Raw genomic sequence first — 12935 nt, forward strand, 5'->3', positions numbered from 1 at the left:
GGCAGTTGGAAAAGTATAGTTTTTTCAATACACAGTGCTGGGACAATCAGGTTTCTATATGCACAGAAATGAACCTGATCCTTACCTCACATCATACATAAAAATCAACCTAAAATGCATTGTAGTCCTAAATGTAGCAGCTAAACCTTTAAAACTTCAGAAGACAATATGGGAGAAACTGTGACTTTTCGGTTGGGCAAAGACTTCTTAGGTATGGCAACCAAGGAATTGTCCATAAAGAATAAAATTGGCTGGGTGTGGTAGCACATGCCTATGATCCCAGCACTTTGGGAAGCCGAGGGAAGAGGATTGCTTGAGGCCAGGAGTTTGAGACCAGCCTGGGCAACATAGTAAGACCCAGTTGTTTTTAAGTAGAAAAGTACCCCAATGTGGTGGTGCACACCTGTAGTCTTAGCTGCTTGGAAGGCTAAGGCAAGAAGATCACTTGAACCCAGGAGTCCAAGGTACATTGAGCTATGATTGTACCACTGTGCTCCAGCCTGGGAAACAGTGAGAACCTGTCTCAAAAAAAATTAAAAATAAATCATAATAAAATAAAAAAAATTGAATACTCGTTTTTCAGAATTTAAAACTTTTGCTATTCAAAAGACACCTTTAAGAAAATGAAGAGATAAGCCACAGAAGAAAAATACTTGCAAAACATGTGTCTGATACAGGACTTGGGTCTGGAAGGTGTACAGAACTCGTACAATCAATACTAAGAAGACCACCCAATTTAAAGATGGACAAAACTGCTGGTTAGACATTTCATGGCTAATATGCAAATTAAAAGATGCTCAAGATCACTAGTCATTAGTGAATTGCAAATTAAAACTGTAATGAAATTAAAACTACAATATATAATAACTACTATATATCCATTAGAATGGATGTAGTTTAAAAGACTGACAATACCCAGCATTAGTGAAGATATGAAGAAACTGGAATCTTCATACATTGCTTACAGGAGCATAAAAATTACAGTCACTTTGGAAAACATTTTGGTTGAAAGTTAAACATTAACTTACCATATGCCCTGAAAATTATGTTGTTAGGTTTCTACCCAGGGTAAAAACATATGTCCACATCAAGTAGCATTATTCATAATAGCCAAAAGCTTCAAACAGCCCAGATATTCACTGGCTGGTGAAAGGATAAACGAAATGTGGCATGTTCATGCAATGGAATACTATTCAGCAGTTTACAAAGAACAAACTGCCGAGATATGCTGCGACACGGATGAACCTCAAGAGCATGCTACGTGGACGAAGCCCGATACAAAAGACTACATATTGTATTATTTTATTTACATGAGATTCCCAGAAAAGACAGATCTAGAGACAGAAAATGATCGGTGGTTGCCTAGGGTTGAGGGTACAATTAGGGGGTACTGCAAGTAACCACAAGGGAACTCTTGGGGCAGTGGTCTTGCAGGGATGGTCACACAACTCTACACATTTACTAAAAATTGTTGAATTGTACACTTACAATAAGTAAATTTCATGGTGTGTCAATTATACCTCAATAAAGCTGTTTAATAAAAAGCCTATTTCAGTGAGGCTTGCAAGCTTTTTAGGCCTGGAGCAATAACAGCTCCTTATTCAGTATTCCTTCTGCCTTTCCGGTAGGAACTATAATTCAGGTTAAACAAATATGGGCACACCTGTTTTATTGCATTCCATTTTATTGCGCACCATAGATACTGCCTTTTTTCTTTTTGTTAAACAAACAGAAAGTTTGTGACATCCCTGCACCCAGCATTGGATTCATCAATGTTGGTTTCCAGCAACATGTGTTCACTTAGTGTCTCTGTGTTACATTTGATAGTTCTGACAACACTTCAAACATTATTGTCTCTGTTATGGTGATCTGAGATCAGTGATCTTTGATGTTACTATTGTAATTGTTTAGGGGCACTGCACACTGTGCCCATTTCCTCTTGAAAATGAATGTAAATGGAGCAAAGATGCAAACTGAACCCTGGGACCCCAGGATAAGAACGAATCTGCAAAGGGCTTGTGCAAAAATTGTTTGTTTCCAAATAATTTCTTAATCAGTTTTATTTAAGTACAACTTATCCAAAATAAAATAAAGCTGCCTGTTCCATGAGCTTGGACAAATGTATAGACCGGTGTGACTACCACCCTAAATCTAGATATAGCACATTTCACTTGTCCCAGAAAGTTCCTTCGTGATCTTTTGCAGTCAGTCCATCCTGTCTTCTGCAACCAATGATCTGCTTTCTGTCACCATAGATCAATTTAGCTTGCTCTAGAATTTCATAGCAATGGAATCATACGTTCTGTAATCTTTTGTGTCTGGCATTTTTTACTCAGCTTAATGTTTAAAAAACTCAGTCCTGTTGTTGTGTTTCACAGTTTGTTCCTTTTTCTTCCACTGTATGAATATATCTCAATTTATGTATCCTTTCACCTATTAATGGACATTTGAGTCGTTTAAAAATTCAAGAATGGGCTATTAGGAGTAAAACTTCTGAAACATTCTTCAAGTCTTTTTGTTGATACGTATTTTCATATCTCTTGTGTAAACACCTAGGAAAGGAATTGCTGGGGCATCAGATAAAAGTATTTTAATCCAGTAAGAAATTGCCAAACTTCCCAAAGTGATTGTACCATTCTACACTCCCACTGGCAATGTATACGAGCGCCAGTTCCTTTCCGTTCCCGCCAGCAGTCGGTGTTCTCAGCCTTTTCCATGGTGCTCAGTCTAACGGATATAGCGATATTTCACTGTGATTTTAATTTAGATTTCGCTGATGATTAATGATGTCAAACATTTTTTCCTGTGCTGTTTGACGAATTGTATATCTTCTTTTGGGACATTTTGTTCATATCTGTTGACTGTTGGGTTTAATTTTTGTTATAATTCATTGTTTCTATGTTTTGGATGTAAGTCCTTTGTCAGATAGATAAATTATGAAAAAATGTTTTCAACCTATGTTTGCCTTTTCATTTCCTTAGTGGTGAGTTTTGAAGAGCAGAACTTTTAAATCTTGATGAAGTGAATTTGATTTTTTAGTTCGGAGCTTTTTATCTTTTACTAAGAAATCTGTGTCTGCCCTTGGTTTATGAATAGTTTCTTCTAGAAGTTTTACAGTTCTTGTTTTTGTGCCTAGATCAGTGATCCATATCGAGTTAATTTTTGTGTATGTTAAGAGACAAGGGTTGGAATTTATTTTTTCTGTATGTATGTTCATTTGTCCCAGCACTGTTTGTTGCAAATACTTTTTCCTTTTGAATTGCAGTTTACCATCTATGTATGGCTTTATTTCTCTACTCTTTATTCTGTTCATTGATCTATGTGTCTAACTTTAGGCCAATGTCATACTGTTTTGGTTACTGAAGTTTCATACTTAGTCTTGAAATCAGGTAATGTAATTCCTCTGACTTTTCAAAAAAATGCATAAAACACTATAAAACAAGAGGTACATAGTAACAGTCTTGGAAAATATAAACAGAGGGGAAGGCAAAATAGAGAGAAAAAAGTTAGTATTCAAATGTGCAAGCCTTTTGTGCAGTTGGGCTACAACCAAAGCCGTCTAAGCCTGAGAACCTTGGAGAGTAAACAGTTTAATTTGATTTCATCGTGTTAAAACACTCATTTGTTAGTTTTTGTTTTCATTCCCATCAGGATTTTGAACCTTTTGGTGACATCACCTGTTTTCCTTTTTTGAGAAGAATTCGTTTTTAGTTCTCTTCAGCCTTTCTAGTTCGTTAATTCCCATAGTTGCTGCTACATGGGAATTAGCAATTTCCCTGAGCAATTTCCACTCTATATCTAACACCTAAGTGAACAGATATTTTAGATGTGGTTTCACCTTTTGAAATAAGGCAGCAATTCAGCAGTTCTTGTTCAATTAATAAGAAAATGTTCTCTTCTGGAACTCTTCAGAAGCTGTTGATTTTATTTTGATATTAGTAATAATCATATCTGAATTCTTTTGGCTGTGAAGAGCAGAAATCCCAACTTATAGTAGTATCTGAATGGTGTAAACAGCAGAGAAAGGTTACCTCTCGAAGCTAGAAGTCATGAGACAAGGCACCTCGTTTTCATTAATTCAGCAGCTCAGTGTCGATGAGGACATCAAAACACCAAGTTCTGTTTTTTATTTTGCCATCTCAGCATATTGACTTTGTCCTCAGGCTAGCTCCTTGTAAGCTAAAGATGGACACTGCACATATAGACGTGCCAACAGCAAGTGTCACACTAAGAGTAAGAAAGGCCTTTCCAAAAGCTCTGTGTCAGGCTTCATCAACCAGACCTAAGTTTTCTGCTACCCATAAACCAGTCAGTTGCAAGGAGTGTGAGATGACGGTGATGGGGTTACCGTAGCCAGGATCCCTGGAATAGTGCATCCACCTTTTAGAAGTGAGAGAACCAGGATGCAGAAGGATAGTCACTTTCTAAGGTCACACAGGTAGGAATAATAAAAAGTGATTGGGACTGCTATTTAAATCCAGCCCAGGTCGGTCTGCATTTTATTTGCATGTATATTCTTCTATTTGAAGACATTCAGTGAAATTCATAAATGGACTGTTGCACTTAAAATAATTTGTGCACATAGTGGCTTATATGTCTGCTTTCTCTGCTGATGTGTGAACTTGAAAAATCAAAGGCTTTTCCCAACACCCTTCCCTGCAGTCTAATTCGAAAGACAAGATAGCAACAAAAGTTTGATGTGCTTTTGGAGTTGTACAGACAGTAAACAAAACAAAACACGGAAAAACCCCCACCACCTAGAATTGTTTCTCAAGTTAGATTGTCCAGAGCTGGTATAGCAGCTCAACAATGTCATTAAAGAACCAGGTTTCCCCTCTTGTTCTGCTTCTTAGCTTATTACCTCATGGGTACAAGATGGCTGCTACAGCAGCCGTCAGATCCATATTCTAGGTAGAGAGAGTGGCAAAAACGTGAAAAGCCCCACTGGCTGTGTCTGTTTTCCTTTTTTCAGGAAAACTGTCTAGCACTGTGTGATAGAAATACAATGCAAGCCACAGATATAATTTAAAGATTTCTGGCTGGGCATGGTGGCTCATGCTTGTAATTCCAGCACTTTGGGAGGCTGAGGCAGGTGGATCACTTGAGGTCAGGAGTTCAAGACCAGCCTGGCCAAATGGTGAAACCTTATCTCTACTAAAATTACAAAAATTAGCTGGGTGTGATGGCGGGTGCCTATAGTCCCAGCTACTCGAGAGGCCGAGGCAGGAGAATCGCTTGAACCTGGGAGGTGGAGGTTGCAGTGAGCTGAGATCGCGCCACTGCACTCCAGCCTGGGCAACAGAGCAAGACTCTGTCTCAAAAAAAAAAAAAAATAAAAAATTTAAAAAATTCCAGTAGATGAGTAGATTGCAAAAATTTTCTCCCATTCTGTAGGTTGCCTGTTCACTCTGATGGTAGTTTCTTTTGCTGTGCAGAAGCTATTTAGTTTAATCATATCCCATTTGTCAATTTTGGCTTTTGCTGCCGTTGCTTTTGGTGTTTTAGACATGAAGTCCTTGCCCATGCCTATGTCCTGAATGGTACTACCTAGGTTTTCTTCTAGGGTTTTTATGGTGTTAGGTCTAACAATTAAGTCTCGAATCCATCTTGAATTAATTTTCGTATAAGGAGTAAGGAAAGGATCCAGTTTCAGCTTTCTACTTATGGCTAGCCAATTTTCCCAGCACCATTTATTAAATAGGGAATCCTTTCCCCATTTCTTGTTTCTCTCAGGTTTGTCAAAGATCAGATGGCTGTAGATGTGTGGTATTATTTCTGAGGACTCTGTTCTGTTCCATTGGTCTGTATCTCTGTTTTGGTACCAGTACCATGCTGTTTTGGTTACTGTGGCCTTGTAGTATAGTTTGAAGTCAGGTAGCGTGATGCCTCCAGCTTTGTTCTTTTGGCTTAGGATTGTCTTGGCAATGCAGGCTCTTATATCCAGAATCTACAAAGAACTCAAACGAATTTACAAGAAAAAAACAAACAACCCCATCAAAAAGTGGGCAAAGGATATGAACAGACATTTCTCAGAAGAAGACATTCATACAGCCAACAGACACATGAAAAAATGCTCATCATCACTGGCCATCAGAGAAATGCAAATCAAAACCACAATGAGATACCATCTCACACCAGTTAGAATGGCAATCATTAAAAAGTCAGGAAACAACAGGTGCTGGAGAGGATGTGGAGAAATAGGAACACTTTTACACTGTTGGTGGGATTGTAAACTAGTTCAACCATTATGGAAAACAGTATGGCGATTCCTCAAGGATCTAGAACTAGATGTACCATATGACCCAGCCATCACATTACTGGGTATATACCCAAAGGATTATCAATCATGCTGCTATAAAGACACATGCACACATATGTTTATTGCGGCACTATTCACAATAGCAAAGACTTGGAATCAACCCAAATGTCCATCTGTGACAGACTGGATTAAGAAAATGTGGCACATATACACCATGGAATATTATGCAGCCATAAAAACGGATGAGTTTGTGTCCTTTGTAGGGACATGGATGCAGCTGGAAACCATCATTCTTAGCAAACTATCACAAGAAGAGAAAACCAAACACCGCATGTTCTCACTCATAGGTGGGAACTGAACAATGAGATCACTTGGACTCGGGAAGGGGAACATCACACACTGGGGCCTATCATGGGGAGGGGGGAGGGGGGAGGGATTGCATTGGAAGTTATACCTGATATAAATGATGAATTGAGGGGTGCTGACGAGTTGATGGGTGCAGCACACCAACATGGCACAAGTATACATATGTAACAAACCTGCACGTTATGCACATGTACCCTAGAACTTAAAGTATAATAAAAAAAAAAAAATTCCAGTAGTCAGTTTAAAAACTGAAAAAAAAGCACATTAAGTAATATATTTTAGTAATAACATTTCATTTTACCCAATATAGCCAAAATAATATTTCAAAGTATAATCAATGAAAACAATTTTTGTTTTTATACTTAGTCTTCAAAATCTGAGGTGTATTTTACAATTGCAGCTTATCTCAGTTTATACTAGGCACATTTCAAGAGCTCAGTAACTACACATGGCTAGTGGGGTATATTGGTGAGTACCAACTAACTGGCTTTCTAGAAAAAAATTCATAAATATGCATACATGAGTTTATTGTAAATTTTACAAATTTAACAGACTTAGTGCACAATTTACAAATAATAATGAGAATAGAATATCCTTTATTTTCAGTTCTGTATAGCTCGTTGATTCTCACAAAACACTTTCATTGATTTTTTTGGTTTGTTTTTTCTGAACTCTCACAGCTAACTTATGGCTGCAATTCAACTGTAATTTGACCAAAATGACTATGAATAAATGCTTGGTTACTATCCTATTTAGTAAAGTAATTGCTCACATTATTGGCAAATGAATGTAGTTCCAATATGAACGTTGGTTAATATTTTTGCTTATGTTAATGAGATTTTGGTTTTTTGTTTGTTTTCTGTTGAAGCTGTACTGGCTACAGTCATGATACGCTGTATCAAGGTGCACCCATCACCCAAGCAGTATACACTGTACCATATTTGTAATCTTTTATCCCTTGCCCCCCTCCCACTCTTCCTCCCAAGTCCCCAAAGTCCATTGTATCATTCTTATGCCTTTGCATCCTCATAGCTTAGTTCCCACATACCAGAACATACGATGTTTGGTTTTCCATTCCTGAGTTACTTCGCTTAGAGTAATAGTCTCCAGTCTCATCCAGGTCACTGCAAATGCTGTTCCTTTTTATGGCTGAGTAGTATTCCATTATATATATATATATACACATACACACCGCAGTTTCTTTATTCACTTGTTGATTGATGGGCATTTGAGTTGGTTCCACAATTTTGCAGTCGTGAATTGTGCGCTATAAACATGCATGTGCAAGTATCTTTTTCAAATAATGACTTTTTTTTCCTCTGGGTAGATACCCAGTAGTGGGATTGCTGGATCAAATGGTAGTTCTACTTTTAATTCTTAAAGGAATCTCCACACTGCTTTCCATGGTGACTGTACTAGTTTACATTCCCACCAGCAATGTAGAGGTGTTCCCTGATCACTACATCCACACCGTTATCTACTGTTTTTTTATTAGGGCCATTCTTGCAGGAGTGAGGTGGTATCGCACTGTGGTTTTGATTTGCCTTTCCCTGAGCATTAGTGATGCTGAGCATTTTTTCATATGTTTGTTGGCCATTTGTGTATCTTCTTTTGAGAACTGTCTATTCATGTCCTTAGCCCACTTTTTGATGGGATTGTTTGTTTTTTTCTTACTGATTGAGTTTGTTGTAGATTCTGGATATTAGTCCTTTGTTAGATGTATAGGTTGTAAAGATTTTCTCCCACTCTGTGGATTGTCTGTTTACTCTGCTGACTGTCCTTTTGCTATGCAAAAGCTCTCCAGTTTAATTAGGTCCCAACTATTTATCTTTGTTTTTATTGCATTTGCTTTTGGGTTCTTGGTCATGAAATCCTTGCGTAAGCCAAAGTCTAGAAGGGTTTTTCCAATGTTTTCTTTTAGAATTTTTATAGTTTCAGTTCTTAGATTTAAGTCTTTAACCCATCTTGAGTTGATTTTTGTATGAGGTGAGAGATGAGGATCCAGTTTCATTCTCCTACGTGTGGCTAGCCAATTAAATCCATTTGTTGAAAAGGGTGTTCTTTCCCCATTTTACGTTTTTGTTTGCTTTGTTGAAGATCAGTTGGCTCTAAGTATTTGGGTTTATTTATGGGTTCTGTATTCTGTTCCGCTGGTCTGAGTGCCTATTTTTATACCAGTACCATGCTGTTTTTGTGACTATGGCCTTATAGTATAGTTTGAAGTCAGGTAGTGTGATGCTTCCAGATTTGTCCTTTTTGCTTAGTCTTGCTTTGGCTATACGGGCTCTTTTTTGGTTCCATATGAATTTTAGAACTGCTTTTTCTAACTCTGTGAAGAATGATGGTGGTATTTTGATGGGGATTGCATTGAATTTGTAAATTGCTTTTGGCAGTATGGTCATTTCCATAATACTGATTCTACCCATCCATGAGCATAGGATGTGTTTCCATTTGTTTGTGTCATCTATGATTTCCTTCAGCAGTGTTTTGTAGTTTTCCTTGTAGTAGTCTTTTGACTCCTTGGTTAGGTGTATTCCTTAGTATTTTATTTTTTTGCAGCTGTTGTAAAAGGGGTTGAATTACTGATTTGATTATCCACTTTGTTGCTGTTTGGTGTATAGAGGAGCTATGGATTTGTGTACATTAATCTTGTATCCAGAAAACTTTGCTGAATTCTTTTATCAATAAGTTCTAGGAGCTTTCTGGAGGAGTCCTTAGGGTTTTCAAGGTAAATTGACTTCCTTTTTACTGATGTGGATGCCCTTTTCTTTTCTCCTCTCTCTTTCTCTCTTTCTCTCTTTCTGTCTGTCTGTCTTTCTTATTGCTTTAGCTAGGACTTCCAGTACTGTGTTGAAGAGGAGTACTGAGAGTGGGCATCCTTGTCTTGTTCCTGTTCTCGGCAAGAATGCTTTCAACTTTTCCCCATTCGGTGTTATGTTGGCTGTGGGTTTGTCATAGATGGCTTTTATTACATTAAGGTATGTCCCTTGTATACCAATTTTGCTGTGGATTTTAATCATAGAGGCATGCAGGATATTTGTCAAATCCTTTTTCTGCGTCTGTTGAGATATCATGTGATTTTTGTTTTTAATTCTGTCTATGATTTGCACTGTATTCTATTGGTAAAAACAAGTTACTAAGTCTAGCATAGATTCAAGGGGGGTGGGACAGGAAAGTGTCTTAATTTAGTGTTTCTATAAAGAAATACCTGAGACAGGGTAATTTATAAAGAGAAAGGGTTTATTTGGCTTATGGTTCTGATGGTTAGAAAGTTCAACATTGAGCATCTGTCTCTGGTGAGGGCCTCAGGCTGCTTCTACGTGTGGCAGAAGGTGAAGGGGAGCCGGTGTATACAGAGACCACGTGGCCAGAGAGGAGGAAAGCAGGGAGGTGCCAGGCTCTTTTTAACAACCAGCTCTCAAGGGAATAAATAGAGTGAGAACTCACTCACCTCCTCATCCCCCAGGGAAGGCATTCATCTATTCATGAGGGATCTGCCCCCATGACCCAAACACCTACCATTAGACCCCACCTCCAGCATTAGAGATCAGATTTCTACATGAAGTTTTAGAGGAGGCAATCATCCAAACTATAGCAAGAAGTTTCTTTCAGCTCTTGATGTAAAGAGTTAGACATGTACAACAGGGAGGGATGTTATTGATGGCAGCAGTCTTGAAAGACAGCCAGTCCTCTGGCCCCCACAGTTCACATGAATCCTACATGAAAGGTTATTCACTTTCCTCCCAGGATCCCCAAAGTCTCATCTCATTAGGACATCAAGCTCAAGTTCCTGATCTTGTCATCTAAGTCAGGCCTGGATGAGGCTTCTTGGGGTGGGTCCCCAAGTACAGTTCTTTTTGATCTGAAGGCCAGTGAACTAATAGGCAAGCTTTTTGCCCCTCACACACCTAGTGTCCAGGGATGATCAGCAATAGGACGGCTGTAGGAGACACTATTGTTAATGAAAACTATCGTACTGTAAGATGCTTCTCAGCCCTAGTCCACATGTGATTGTGAAATCCAGACAGATATGTATGATCAGTTCCTTGATTAGGGCCCAGACCCAGTCCCTTGAGTGCATCTGTGTGGCTTTTGGCTTCATCCTCTGAGCTCTTGACTCCACACCATGGACTAGTCATCCTTTTTCATAAGAAATGGTCAGGTTTTGCATTTGAATAGCTTTGCTAGACTGCTTCCTATGGGTAAAATTTGGGGACCTAAACATCTCTTTTCATTTTGAACTGTCTCTCCTTTTCAGCCTAATCTTTTATAAGCCCATTAGAGAACTATGTGGGCTTCCTGTGTATCTAATTGTAATCTTCTACATTAGACAGAAACTACACCCACAAATCTCTTTTAGACAGCCTCCTTTCTACTTTCAGAGTCGGGGTGCTGTGTGACAACACCCTTGAGCTTCTTAAAAACTTTTTTTTAATCTATCAGAGAATGTCTAAGAGGCATGCCCTTAGGATTCTTAGAAACGGCTTATCTGACATATTCCATGAAGGTGTTTGGTTACAGTAGCACCCCATTTTCAGTTATCAGTTTCTGTTTTGATTATGTCATTATATCAAAACATAGTGGCTTAAAACAAAGTGATACTCTGTATTAGGTTGCTTATGACTGTGGGTAAGCAGTTCAGGAAGGATTCCACTGGATAGCATCATCTTTTTTTCATGTGGAATTAGCTTCCTCACTCACATGTCTAACCACTTAACCACTTGGTGCTCCTTGGTGCCTCACTCTCCATTTCCACCCCGCTCCTCTCTCCTTCACCCCTCTTTCCTCCCTTGCTTCCTCCCCTAGATGTGTGTGATCAGGTCCTTGATTAGGGCCTAGACCCAACCCAATCCCCAACCCTTCCTTTATCCCACCTTTTCTCTCTTGTTCTTTCTCTCTCTCTCTTTCTGTGCATGGTCTCTCATCCTCCAGAATCTCTACATGTAGTGGTCTCAGGATAGTCACACTTCTTCCCAACAACCAACTTCTAAAAGGCAAAAAGTAGAAACTGCCAGGTTAATTATGGTTCGCACCTGGAACTAGCAAAATGTTGCTTCTGTAATCCGCTGGTCTGTGCAGTTAGAAGGCTACCCACACTCAAAGTGGGCAGAGAGGTAGACTCCTCCTCTTGACAGAGAGCAGCACAGGCTGCAGAAGAGCATATGAAATGGGAGATACTGTTTTGGGCATCTTTGGAAAGTGCAGTCTGCCACATAATTTTTAGAAATTATTTTAAATTTGATTTTTCAATGCTTTGTGTATGGGTATCCATATATGCTATTTTTGTCAGATATAGCAATCATGAATATATTAACTTTGTTAAACATTTGGATTAGGAAGCTCTCCTTCCCTGTTAGTTGCTCAGGAATAATTCAAAAGATTATAATTAACTATTTGTCAAAAGTTTGAAAAGAACTTTCATAAAACCACCTGAACTGCCTACATGACAAAGATTTTTATTTGGTCAATTTTTTTTTTTTTTTAGTTAAAGGTTTTTCCCCCCTTGATTTCTTCAATATCATATATGTTTAGAAAGTCCTTCCCCAATTTCAGAACATTTGAATATTTAGTCACAGTTCCTATTTGTTGTACTTGTATATTTTACATGTAATTCATTAATCCACATAGAATTGTTTTGGTGTGAGATGAAGGCATAGCTTTCTTTTCCCCACCCAGACTTTGAACCAATTAAATAACAACTCATCCATTCCCTGATAATTTGCATTGCAGCCTTCATCCTATTCAATGTTAAGTATTCTGGAGTCTGTTTCTGGGGTTCTCTTCTCTCTTGTTGATATATAAGTTCTTTTTCCCATGCTGTGTTTTTAATTGTAACTATATTCCAAGCATCTTAAGTTGTAGAAATCACTAAGTGTTCATGGCTATGAAATGTGTGTAAATGCCACCCAACTCACACTAAGACGGTATGCTTTTAGACTATCGAGGACAAGTTTTTTTCAAAATTCTATTAAGAATTTGTTTAATGTATACCTTAGCCAAATATTTTTGTGCTAACTTTTGTGTCCTAGAAAGGAGGAATAAATGGAACACATACTAACCACATATTTATGCTCATGATCATGACTTTCAGATATATAAATTGGTGTGTGTATGTCTCTCAGAAGGAAATAAATAAAATGAATTTACCATTGAAGATGATAGTCAAGTAAACTGAAGCAGATGCTAGAAAAGAGTGTTCCTAATTTATTAAAGAAGGCTGTTTGTAGAGTAGATCTAGTAGTATTTAATTTCTGAACCATGCCATTTAGCTAATAAATTGCTTTAAAATGTACTCTTTAACAAAATGAGT

General features: G+C 38.2%; 1 protein-coding gene across 4 annotated transcripts in view; it reads left to right on the forward strand.

Moving 5' to 3' along the window:
- The window catches only part of MBOAT2 (membrane bound O-acyltransferase domain containing 2), a 153335-nt gene that overhangs the window by 89996 nt on the left and 50404 nt on the right, over positions 1–12935 (forward strand). The gene's annotated exons all lie outside the window — the stretch shown is intronic.

The sequence above is a fragment of the Rhinopithecus roxellana genome, chromosome 17, assembly GCF_007565055.1.
Source record: "Rhinopithecus roxellana isolate Shanxi Qingling chromosome 17, ASM756505v1, whole genome shotgun sequence".
NCBI classification, from domain to species: Eukaryota; Metazoa; Chordata; class Mammalia; order Primates; family Cercopithecidae; genus Rhinopithecus; species Rhinopithecus roxellana.